Source organism: Aotus nancymaae, unplaced genomic scaffold (assembly GCF_030222135.1).
Source record: "Aotus nancymaae isolate 86718 unplaced genomic scaffold, 86718_ANA_hifiasm-v0.15.2.pri h1tg000011l, whole genome shotgun sequence".
Lineage (NCBI taxonomy): Eukaryota > Metazoa > Chordata > Mammalia > Primates > Aotidae > Aotus > Aotus nancymaae.
Window position 1 is genome coordinate 62,388,947 of NW_026988422.1, and position 12,060 is coordinate 62,401,006.

General features: G+C 41.0%; 1 protein-coding gene across 27 annotated transcripts in view; it reads left to right on the plus strand.

The window, feature by feature from the left end:
- Window positions 1–12,060, plus strand: part of NRXN3 (neurexin 3) — a 1,680,301-nt gene that overhangs the window by 550,904 nt on the left and 1,117,337 nt on the right. The window lies entirely within an intron of this gene.

The window sequence follows — 12,060 nt, forward strand, 5'->3', positions numbered from 1 at the left end:
ACCATGTTGAACAAGACAGATTCATCCCTGTTTTTATGGAGCTTGCTGCCTAGTGGAATATTTAGCCATTAAATAACTGATTACAAACATGATGGGTTTTATAAGAGGCAGAATGATGTATTGGTTAAGAGCATGAACTCTGGGGCCAGACTGGGTGAGAAATCTGGCCCTCATGCAGTGATGTGAGTTTCAGCGTGGTAGTCAATATCTTTGAGACTTGATTTCCTCATTTGTAAAATAAAGATAATCAGGCACCTACCTTACAAGATACTGATGACAATTAAATGAGTTAATAGGTTCCTGAGCATTTAGTATTAGTGATTATTATGGTCATAATTATTGTCATCAACATCATTAAAGAAAAGGTATAGAGAAGCTTTGGAGGCCCTTGCAAGGAGACCAACATACTCTACAGGTTCACTGTATAGTGAGCAACCCTGACACAGTTGAAGACCTGAACAGAGTCCAGAATGAATTGGATGCTTTGTTCCTTTCTGAAAACTGTCCAGAATGGAATTGGGCTACTGTGGGGGCGGGAGGAAGGGCATGAGAGGGGACTGAAGAGATGAGGGCTGACCCTATAGACCAAGCCAGAATGCTGGGAGGATTCCCTTTTCATTCACCACTTCAGTATCTGACATTTGCACCGAATTTACAGTTTGGGCAAAGGGCAGAGATAAAGGCAAGAAGAAGGACAACATCAACACAAGGAGATTCCAGGCAAGCTATTTGGAGATTCAGCTTGGTCTATTTTTTTTTATATATATGCCAAGCACACAGAATCAAGCTGACTATCCGTGGGCTGTCAGCTTCTATATTCTATGAAAGGATAATTTACATCAAGACCAAGTTTTTGTGAAGGGTATAGCTCCAGGGCTTTGAGAATACCATAACTGTATAGATATAGTTCTTGCCTCCAAGACGTTTATCATTTATTTAGTTGAGGAGTTGAGACAGCTATATAATAAGCTGTAATAAGATAACACAAGATAGTAGTATGTTAGTGGACAGAGAAGAAGGACATGGAGATTCAGAGAAGGGAAGAATGCTTTGAGGAGAGACCTACAGGGTCTCATCTCTACAGACCAGTGGTCAGTGGCCAGAAATTGTCCAAGTATCAGAAGACAGGTGATATGTGGACAGATCCTGGACGAGGTCTGGAACAAGGGCTGGATGACCAGTGAGAAGGTGTTTTAAAGGCATGTTTTTGTGCGGCCAACTGTGTTACTCGCTAAGGTATATTTCAAGAGAACTACAAACCCTTCTTACAGTCAGATCAGAGACAGAACACCGGACATGGGGACAAAGGAGGAAAAGAGAGCTTTCTTGGAGCTTATGGAATTAAAATTCATTGAGTTTTCAAGGCAGCAACTGCCAGAACAGGAGCTATGATAAAAGAATAGGCCACAATGCGCTGGTCAGTCTGTCAGGTGCCTGGGCTTTTTCCAAATATCTCTGTAGGGTAATCTACCCTGGTGCTGGTTTGGGAGGATAGAACGGTCGTTTTGTCTCTGAGATGCATGAGACAGTTTTGGTGTTTGCCAAAGTGTTGCAGATCTTCTGTTATCTATGAAGGCAGTATAAAGGCCATCTCACTTCTTCTTGGGTTTCTTCTTAACTCAAGGGCCTTGTGGTTGTTGGAGTCAGGACACAGTGACTGTAGCCAGCTATAAAAAGTGTCTCTGAGCTCACCCATTTCAAGGGTGAATCAATGGGAGCTGGTCCAAAACTTGCCAAGAACAGTGAAAGTCACTGCACCTTTTACATTGTCACTTCTGACTAGTCATTAAAAGGCAGCTGATTGGGGATATATGAGGGACAATTATTCTTGGTGCAGTGCAGCCAAGAGTCATCCATTCTGGCCAAATGAGAAGCAGCTTAGCAAATTTAAGACATTTGATCTATACATCGCTCAAATCCCAGACGGTTCAACTGATTGTTTTGTTCCCCTACTAATTGTTTTTTGCCCCTAGATTGTTCCTGACACCATGTTCAGGATGAATCAGTGGAGTGTAAAAATTATAGGACTCTTCTCTGCTAGCAAAGAAAAAGTTGAGATTCCCAATGACATTGTTTTTCTTTATTGAAATTGATTCCTTAGTGGAGACTCTTTTGTGTATCTTTTGTTCATTTTTCCTACAGGAAATTGATATATATTGAAGCCCTAGTGCATTCCAGGCACTATGTTAGAGGTTGGAAATGCAACAGACAAACAAACCAACCAAACCACAAACACCAACTCGACACAGCCTTTACTTTTGAACAAGGGGTGTATGGTCTTCCCGGAGAAACAAAGGGAAATGTGAGAAATGTTTAACGTGGTTGATGTTATGGCAGATGTCTATAGGGAAACGGTAGGACAAATGGGCAAGAATGGCCGCTTCTATATGGAAGGAGTGATGGCCCAGAGAGGGGGATCCAAGGTTTCTTGGATTTGGGGTCTCCTATTTCTAACTCTAGGCATCCACTCTAGGTACTTCTGAAGAAGAGTGAAGAAAATGTGTTTGGCATCACCTCTATACAGGAATGGGATCCTTTTTGGATTAAGGAGTCCTGCTCCATTCACCATAACAACACCAACACAGTCACACGGTTTGCCATTCTCTCTCTAATTTTTATTATCTAGAAACATTCTAGAATCAATCCTAAACCTAGAATGGATCATTTGTACTAAATGTGTTAAGCCTAAGATAATTCTTAAGGCTGTATGTCCCAGTAGCTCAAGCTGTGTTCTCTACTGGAACTTCCTTGGGGGTGAGTCCCTTGGCATCACCGGCCCCACACATGAATGAGAGTTTTAGAATGAAGCACTTGTGTATCTGCAGTGAAGAAAGCATAGATGGAATGCTGAAAACTGGAGTTTTCATGGCCCAGGTCAGACACTAGACACTAGATCAAAATAGCCCAATGACCCAAGCAAAGTGAGCAACAGATAAGTCTAAGAGGTAATTCCTAGATCAAAGTCATCAGCCAAAGATAAGAGAATCAGATAATAAGGACTAGGAAGTAGAAAGTATTTGTGTATACGAGACTAAGATTAATTTGCATGGGTATCAGTATCTTTCTCTTATAGTAAAATTGGGTAACTCCTGCTTCTATCCTCATAAGAGTGCTTCTTCTGCCTGTGAAGATGAGCTACTCTAAATCTTGAAATCTAAAATTGGCTTGATATTGTATTTAGATTTTTTTTTCAGCATAATCTGCTGGTATTCTAAGACATAGCTGTCTCTACCCATCCCAACCATTCAGCTCTAGTTATTTTGGTTGGCTATTCATAGTAATGTGTGAGACATCCCCATAACCTAAGAAGCAAAGGTCCGTTTTAACTACTTAATTCTAATCAGATAGGTTGAAATTCTTTGATATACTGCAAGACCACCTGCTATCCTGTGGAGTCCTGTTGGACAGAGGAAATAGTCTAGCTGGTCTTTAGCCCATCCTGGAGTTAGTCCTTTATAAGTAACTATAATCATTTGACCTGGGACAACATCTTATCCTTGCTAGGATAGCCAAATTGTTTACTTCAGTTGGTGAGCGTCAAGTTCCAGTAAGGCAAAGCCAACGATTTGATTATTTGTGGATCACGGAGCTTAAATTTTAGGCCATTGCTGTTTCTCTTCTCTTCCCTGAATGGCTTTTTGTAAACATATGCTGGCATTTATTTGGCAAGAAAGTAAATAAAGCTCAGCGCAAGTTAATCCCAATGTCAAGAAAAATAACCCACGTACAACATTTATCTGACATATGCAGCAGCTGAACATGAAGAATGCAAATATTTTGACTTCTCTCCAGTGACTCTTGTTCCAGTGGGAAAGGCATGTAGGCAGCAGCTGCTGAGCCTCCCCACTCAGAGTCTCCCCCTCTTAGGCAACCTGCTATGTGATCCTGGGTAGCAGCAGCAGCAGATTCTGCCTCAGAAGGGTGAGACACCACTCTTCAATGAGGCTGGATTGTGTCATTGGAATGCTACACATATGCCACATGGAAATCATGACATAAGAAAATAGTAGGGTTGGCAGAGGCCAGATATGGTGGCTCACACCTGTAATCCCAGCACTTTGGGAAGCCAAGGTGGGCAATACCTGAGGTCAGGAGTTTGAGACCAGCCTGGCCAATATAGCAAAACCCCATCTCTACTAAAAATACAAAAATTAGTCGGGCTTGGAGGCACATGCCCGTAATCCCAGCTACTCAGGAGGCTGAGGCACGAGAATCACTTGAACATGGGAGGTGGAGGTTGCAATAAGCCAAGATTATGCAATCCAGCCTGCTTGACACAGTGACTCTGTCTCAAAAAAAAAAAAAAAAAAAGAAAATAGTGAAAATAGTTGGGTTGGCAGATACATTAGTGTTACCCGTACCTCATTCCTGTTACATGTACCTCACTCCTGTTTTGGTTAAGTGAGGAATTGGAAGCCCTGAGAAGTTAAGTCAACATCACTTTGACTTGGAATAGTTATAGAATGATTAGAATTCCCGATTCCTGATTTCTCATACATCAGACTTTCCATTACACTGAGCAGCCTTTCATTCATAGGTTCTGTTATATACATGTACTAGATGGTTCTTAAATGTTATAGGGCTCCAGAGTTTCTGTTTTAGGTTTCTTCTTGGCCTGCATCGTTCCCTTGGGGCTCTTATTCTTTGCCATGATATTAAAGGCCATCTGTATTAGTGACTTCCAAATTGAGGTCTCTAGCTCGAAACTCTCCCTGAAATCCCAGATTCTTGTATCCCTAGTTGTCTACTTGACGTCTCCATTTGGATATCTGATAGATGGCTTAATCATATCATTGAAAAGCAGAAATATTGAGGTCTTCCTTTCTGCTTTTATGGGTCTCAATGCTGTTCAGGAGGGGATCTGCCTTATGGCTGTGCCCTCACCCCCCATAGGTTTCCAGATCCTTTATTTAAATGTATGACCTTGAGACAGTCACTTGGATCCTCTGACCTCTCTTTTCTGCAAGAATAAAATGAGGCAGCTCGGTTTCATGCTCTCTCAGGGCCTTTTCAACTCTAAAAGTCTGATTCTCAAATGTCATCAGCTTGGTAATGTCTTCTCTTACCCTGAGGAGAGAGAGAAAGGTGAATGAAGGACAGGACAGGAATGTGAGTCCTTGTTTCTTGCAATCTGCAGAACTGTCTGGATTAGGACTCTGGGTTTAGCTATATCAGCACAGCAATGAAATTTTCATCTCCTTAATTCATTCATCTAAGAAAATGAATACCTTGGTGTCCTGAGTACACTTCAGGCCCATCATGCCTGAGTTTTAATTGATGGATTAATGAATAGAACCTTAGATTTATGAAGAGCATTAAAAGGCTGTTTCCTCTTTGGCCCATTGTTTACTCTTTTTGATAGATAATGACATATGTCTGAGAAAGGGGCCTCCCAAGAAATGTACAATTCATTGACATAAATCAAAGTCTCCATTTTGTTTGCTTTTCTGTTGTTGCTTAAATCATACAAATGTATCCCTGGTGACAACCAGGCAGAACTCAGATTCAGCCTCTTCTTTTTTTTTTTTTAACTTCCAGTTCTACAAGTTTCCCTTTCCACAAGCACAGGATTTTATGATTCCAGGAAGCTGTTCCATAGTACATGAACCATAGCTAGAGTTATTCCACCAGGTGAGAGTCTGAGCTACCTCTGATCACAACTGGTCCGTTTCTCTAAAAAAGAGTATCAAGGTTGTAGATTCTAGTTATTCTAGAGTCTCAAAGCTTTCAAGGTCTGAGAAGGACAGGCTGGGGACTTTGAAGATCTGGAAGACAGTGTGGCGATTCCTCAAGGATCTAGAACTAGAAATACCATTTGACCCAACAATCCCATGACTGGGTATATACCCAAAAGATTATAAATCATTCTACTATAAAGACACATGCACACGTATGTTTATTGCAGGCACAGTTCACAATAGCAAAGACTTGGAGACAACCCAAATGCCCATCAACGATAGACTGGATAAAGAAAATGTGGCACATATATACCATGGAATACTATGCAGCCAGAAAAAAGAATGAGTTCACGTCCTTTGCAAGGACATGGATAAAGCTGGAAACCATCATTCTCAGCAAACTGATACAAAAACAGGAAACCAAACACCGCATGTTCTCACTTATAAATGGGTGTTGAGCAATGAGGATACATAGACACACGGAAGGGAACGTCACATACTGGGGCCTGTTGGGGGGTGGGAGGCTCGGGAAGGGATAGCAGGCAGTGGGGGTCTAGGGGAGGGATAGCATTAGGAGACATACCTAATGTAGATGAAGGGGTGATGGATGCAACAAACCACCTTGGCACGTGTATACCTATATGACAAACCTACACTTTCTGCACGTGTACCCCAGAACTTCAAGTATATTTAAAAAAAGAGTCAAAAAAATATATAATTGACACCTACACCTGCATTCAACCTGAGAATGTGAGGGTCAACACTTTGGTGCAGTGTGTGACAGCTGCTTATGAACCACGGTACACCTGCCGCTGGCTGCAGTGCTGTCAAATGCAGGGACTCGGTGGCCATTTACATTGCCGCTCTGTATCTTTATGACTGTGTGCTAAAAGCAGCTTAACTGCCAGCAGACATCTGCCCATAATAATGCCGTAAGTTGAAATGCTGCTAAATTATGAGAAACAAGTGCTTTGAAACACAACACAAGGGGATCGTTGCAGGCTTTTCTAGCATCTCTGGCTTCATATTTCTTTTCACAGAGAGATGAATCCTTCTTCACTACAGTTTGAAATAAGAGGAAAGGAAAGTTAAAAGACCCACTAGTTATTGAAAAAAAAATGTGCCTTCTTTATGTTTGGTTCTTAACATATACTAAGTCATTTAACCCTCACATCTACTCTGCAGGCTGCATATTAGTATCCTCATTTTCTACATGAAGGAATTAAGGCCCCCCCGAAATTCATTCTGAATACCTACTGAGTGCTACGTGCCAGCGACTATGTTGAGCACTTGGGATACAGGGGCATTGATTGTGGTTCTCATCAATGTGCCATTATATTCTGGTATCCGAGGAATTGAGACATCAGTGCAGCGAGAAATATCATGGAAGGCATCACAGATCAGTGCCACTAGAGCTGAGGCTTGGAGGAGAAGCAAAGATCTTCCAAGACCAGGCAGGGAAAAAAATATTCCAGGCAGAAGGAACAGATGCGTAAAGGTGACTTCAGTAGGTTTTCCATGTGGGTGGCATGTAGGGCTTGGAGAGTGAGGAAGAGGGATTTGAGGGGAAGTTTTCGAAGATGCGGCGGTAGGGGTAACAAGGCCAGCCACGGAACACTTTGCTTTACCAACAAGTTTAGGTGTTATCTTGTAGGAGGCATACCACGTTTAACAATGGGATAACCAGGTCAGATCACTGTGGCAGAGCGTAAATTGAATACAGAAGACAGAAGACCAGCAGGTCAGTATATGATAGTCCAGTTTGCATTGGTATTAATTCAGGAATGAGAGAGGAGAGCCCTCTCTGAAGAAGGGAGAGTGGAGGTTGAGTTTTGGAACATATCTGATAAATATAAAAGAGGCAATATCAATAGGACTTAGTTAGTCATCAATTATACACAGCTAAAGAACAAATGAAATTGGATTAGAACAAGCATTTGGCCATGGAAGCCTTTTGCTTCTTCCCTTCTTCTTATTCTAAGCCATCTTGAATCAGTGGGAGATTCTCAGGAGGAGTGGGGAAGACTGCGGTGACCATCAAGCAGACGTAACTGAGAGTCAAACCCACACCCGGGTTGGTTCCACTCGGAACATATATATTTACCTTCTCTCTCTGCCTCCGTTTCAATATTTACCACTGAGAATATTGGCAGTGGGTGTTTAACTGGCTTATTGGGAGGCTCCATTGTAGAGTCAAAGTGCATAATCTGCTCGCGTAGATAATAAAGCCAATATTCCCCTTTCAGAATCTGGAATTTAGCAATGCAAGAATTGAAAAAAACGACCTGGCTGGTGTTTTTTTTGTTCCAGTTTTTTTCTTGCATGGTGGAAATGACCCTGGTCTTATTTCTGTGTTTAAGGCATGTGATACAGGTTAGAGTTTAAAGTTGAGAAGGTTGAGACATAAGAAAACATACCAAAGCATGCTTTTCTTTGTACTTTAGATGGTGGATTTGGAATTAAAATGTGACTCTTTTGTAATCCTAGGTTTTAAAGAATTGTGTTAAGAAGATCTGTTGTGACTGTGGTCATCTCAACCAAGCTTTGGCATGTATTTGGTAGAAACAATGAGTTGTAGTTTGCCTCTCTTTGTCTTATAAAACTGATTATATTTGAAATTAAGCTGAACGATGTTTTTTCCTTGGAGATAGAAAAATCATATTTTGAACTTCTCCATATTCTAGTCTCTCATTTGGGATTTATAGTGATGACACCTGATACTGAGAATTATGTACGTGTCTGCGCATAGAGCACATGTGTATGGGTTCCCTTTGGCTTCTGAGAAGTTTTCTGTTTTCTCATGGGTTCTGTTTTAATCCCACCGATGATTGTTAAGAGGAAGAACAGCAAATATGTAGTAATCATGAATAGAAGTCCCAAACTCAAAACCTGAAACTTGACTGACCCAGAGAAAGCCAGGCAGAGTATAAAGGGTTGTACAATTTTTATCTTGCCAGTAGAACAGATGCTCAGATACTGTCCAGCAAAACCACTCACCCCCAATTTTAGATGAAGAAACTGAGGCCTCCAGGTAGGAAATGAGTGGCCAATAGAATAGAGTAGAATGTTCTTAGTCCCTCATTTTGCTTCCTGTTTATTGGATTTTTCAAAGAAATATACATGAGCAGCATCTGTGCATATTTGTGAGGATATACTTTTATGTCTTATGATCTTCTAAGCAGTGGTCATGCCATTATAGCAAAGGCATTTGGTAAACCTCCAGCAATTTGTTCCAATTGATAAATTTTATTTGAAATGTTGGCTACTGATTTAGAAAGAAGAAATATGGAGGGAAGAGACATGCATACATTTCTCTTTCTCTTTCATCACTCGTCCCATCTTACCCCAACATATAAACCCACCCCAACAGAGAGGATATTGGAGTGACAAGTGCCTCTGGAACTTGAGGCTAGATCCCTTGGTATGAGTGGCTCTTGAAAGACCCCCTTCTGTGGGCTATTGGACAGCTATTTTTCTGCAAAGTAGATGCAGTCTTTCTTGGAGAAGATCATTTCATGCTTCTTAGTATGTTTAACCTTTACAGCAAGACACTGTCATCAAAATGACAAACTCCAACAGAGCCTTCTAGGAAGCCAGTAAATCAGAAGCCTTATGAAATCTGTGGGATTAGCATGCTCCCCCTCTTTGTTTCTGCAGGGTAAGAGAGCCCTGTGCATTTCAGATTTCAATCTTCTCTGCAGGCACCTTGTCTGAAACCTCCTGCTGTATATTTGAATATTATTTTCATTTAGTCGCCTGAGGCCACATACTGATACCAGCTAAGGCTGGCACATTGTTTATCCCCATCAGCAACGTTGTAAAGGAAAGATAACTGCTCTGATGTTTGTTTAGTTGAATTCTCCCCATCCTGGAGAACATCCTTTCTGGGGCTGAAGATAGTGGCTGACTTCTCATGTCGTCATTCCCACAGTAGCACGCAATAGCTCAACAGGCTCTCATCTCCAACCAGTTAGTTGCCTCTGATCTCCTCGTCCCGTGGCTCAGTCTGTAATGAAACTTTTATGAGAAACCTAGCATCTTCAGCCGCTATAAGATGGAGCCTCGTTCTGTGGAAATCCACAAAGTCAAGGCTGTATTGAAAGTAGAGGTAGAAAGAGAAAAAAATTGATAAGTAACAGTTCTGTTATCTATATAGATGATAAAGTACTTACTGGGGGGTGACTCTTTTGTCAGAGTTTACACATTCATATTTTCAAATTGGAAAGGACCTCTGAGGTTTTTGAGTCTAACTGAATATCTGATGCATCTATACCCCTAGACAAAATTCCTAAATTGCTATGTAGACTCTATAGGAATATGTACTCTCATCTCCATATGATGTGCTAAATGCTTAGCAGTGGTTAGCCTATTTAATCTTTGCAATAACTACATATGATACATGCTATTTTCATTCTTAATTTATATCTGAGGAATTGGGGTCAAGGATAGGTTAAGTAACTTGCCCAAGGTCACCCAAGAATATGTTGAGGTAATGATCTCTGGGTCTTCCCTCCTGAGTCCTCTCTTCTGTGATCGACATACTTTACTAATCTCAGTGACAAGAATGTTCACCTCTTCATGAAGCAGCCATTGTATTTTTGGATGTTAAAAAAAAAGTCTAAAAATCTTCCTTTCACTGTAACTGAAGTCTCTTTGTTTAAACACTCTTTTATTATTGTGATAAAATACGTATAACATAACATTTACCATTTTAGCCTGTTTAATTTTTGAAACAAGTCCTGGCTATCTTGCCCAGGCTGGAGTACACTGATGCAGTCTTGCAATCTCAGCTCACTGGTAACCCCTGCTTACCAGGCTCAAGCCATCCTCCCAACCTCAGCCTCCTAAGTAGCTGGGACCACAGGCATGCACCATCATACCCAGCTAATTTTTGTATTTTTTGTAGAGACTGATTTTCACCATGTTGCCCAGGCTGGTCTCGAACTTGTCAGCTCAAACGATCTGCCCACCTCGGCCTCCCAAAGTGCTGGGATTATAGGCGTGAGCCATTGCGCCTGGCTTCATTTTAGCCATTTTTAAGTGTATGATATGGTAGCATAAAGCACATTCACATTGCTGTAGCCATCATCCATCTCCAAAATCTATTCGTCTAATATCTTTCTTTTGGCCTTTGTTCAGGTTTTGGGAGCTACATAGAATTTATTCACTCAAAAAAAAAAAAAAAAAAAAAACAAAAAACTTTCCCTAGTTGCTTACCATGCTGTGGATCCGTGGATCCCGGGGAGATCCAGAACAGATCAAGCTGAAACCCTCCTCTACAACAGACCTTCAGTTATTCAAAGACAACTATCATTTTTTCCCTGAAATGTCAGTCATTCTGAAGATAAACATAACTAGTTTCATTAATTGATTCTCACCTATTGTTGTTTTAAGTTCCTTGCTGAGTTAATCCAGCAGTCACTGAGAGAAGTGGGGGAAGGCGGGAGAGGGTTCTGTGTTCACTGAATGGAAGGATGGCTTCCAGTACTTCACAGGGGTCTTTGTGAAGCAGGCCATGCCCTTCCAAGGAGAACGCGTGTATTATTAATGCAGTAACTCACATGAATATCAGATGTTATGACATATATGGACTATGGGTTTGTGTGGCTAAAAGGATTCACTGGTATATTTATGGTGGGGGTGGAGTGAGTGCTTTGTTAGTTTCTTATCCTGTAAAAATGCTTTGGGCCCACATCAGGTAGCATCACATTTACCACCTCATCTTATTCCTCAAAATAGTCCCAGATTGAGTGTGTTAAATTGTATATCTCGAAAGTCAAGCTAAATGTATTTTTGACCATATGAACATCTCAGGGTACCACTAGACAAGGAAATTATGGTTTTGACAAGTTCAGCTGACACAGAATTATTGAATGCTATAGCTGGCCAGGGCCTTAAAAAAATCACCTATTCTAGTGCTTATAATTTACAAAGAAATAACTGAGATTCAGAGTGATTATGTAACTTTCCCAAAGTCACGGAAGTAGTAAGTAGGCACGGTGTGACTTATCACTCAGTATTTTGAATCTCAGACCAGAGTTCTCTGACCTAAAGCAATTTCAGAGGTGCTCTTGCTTTGTGCCCTTGGGCTGGTCCTTTCCTAGCTGAGAGTAAGATACTCCTGCTGTGCAGGCCAGAATCTTTCTTCACAAGCTCAGTGGGTCCTTGTGATTTTTATACATGTAATCATCTCTTTATTTATTGCAAATAAGCCTGGCAATTAATTCAGTTAGCAACTTATGGCCTGGAAAATCTCATTACCCAAACCTTACATTATCAACACATCTGTTTAAAAAGAGATGCTTAAATAAGTGATCTAAATATGCAGATTCTTGATCATCTACAAGAAGGAAACGACTGAAAGGCAACCTGGGAGGGAGTA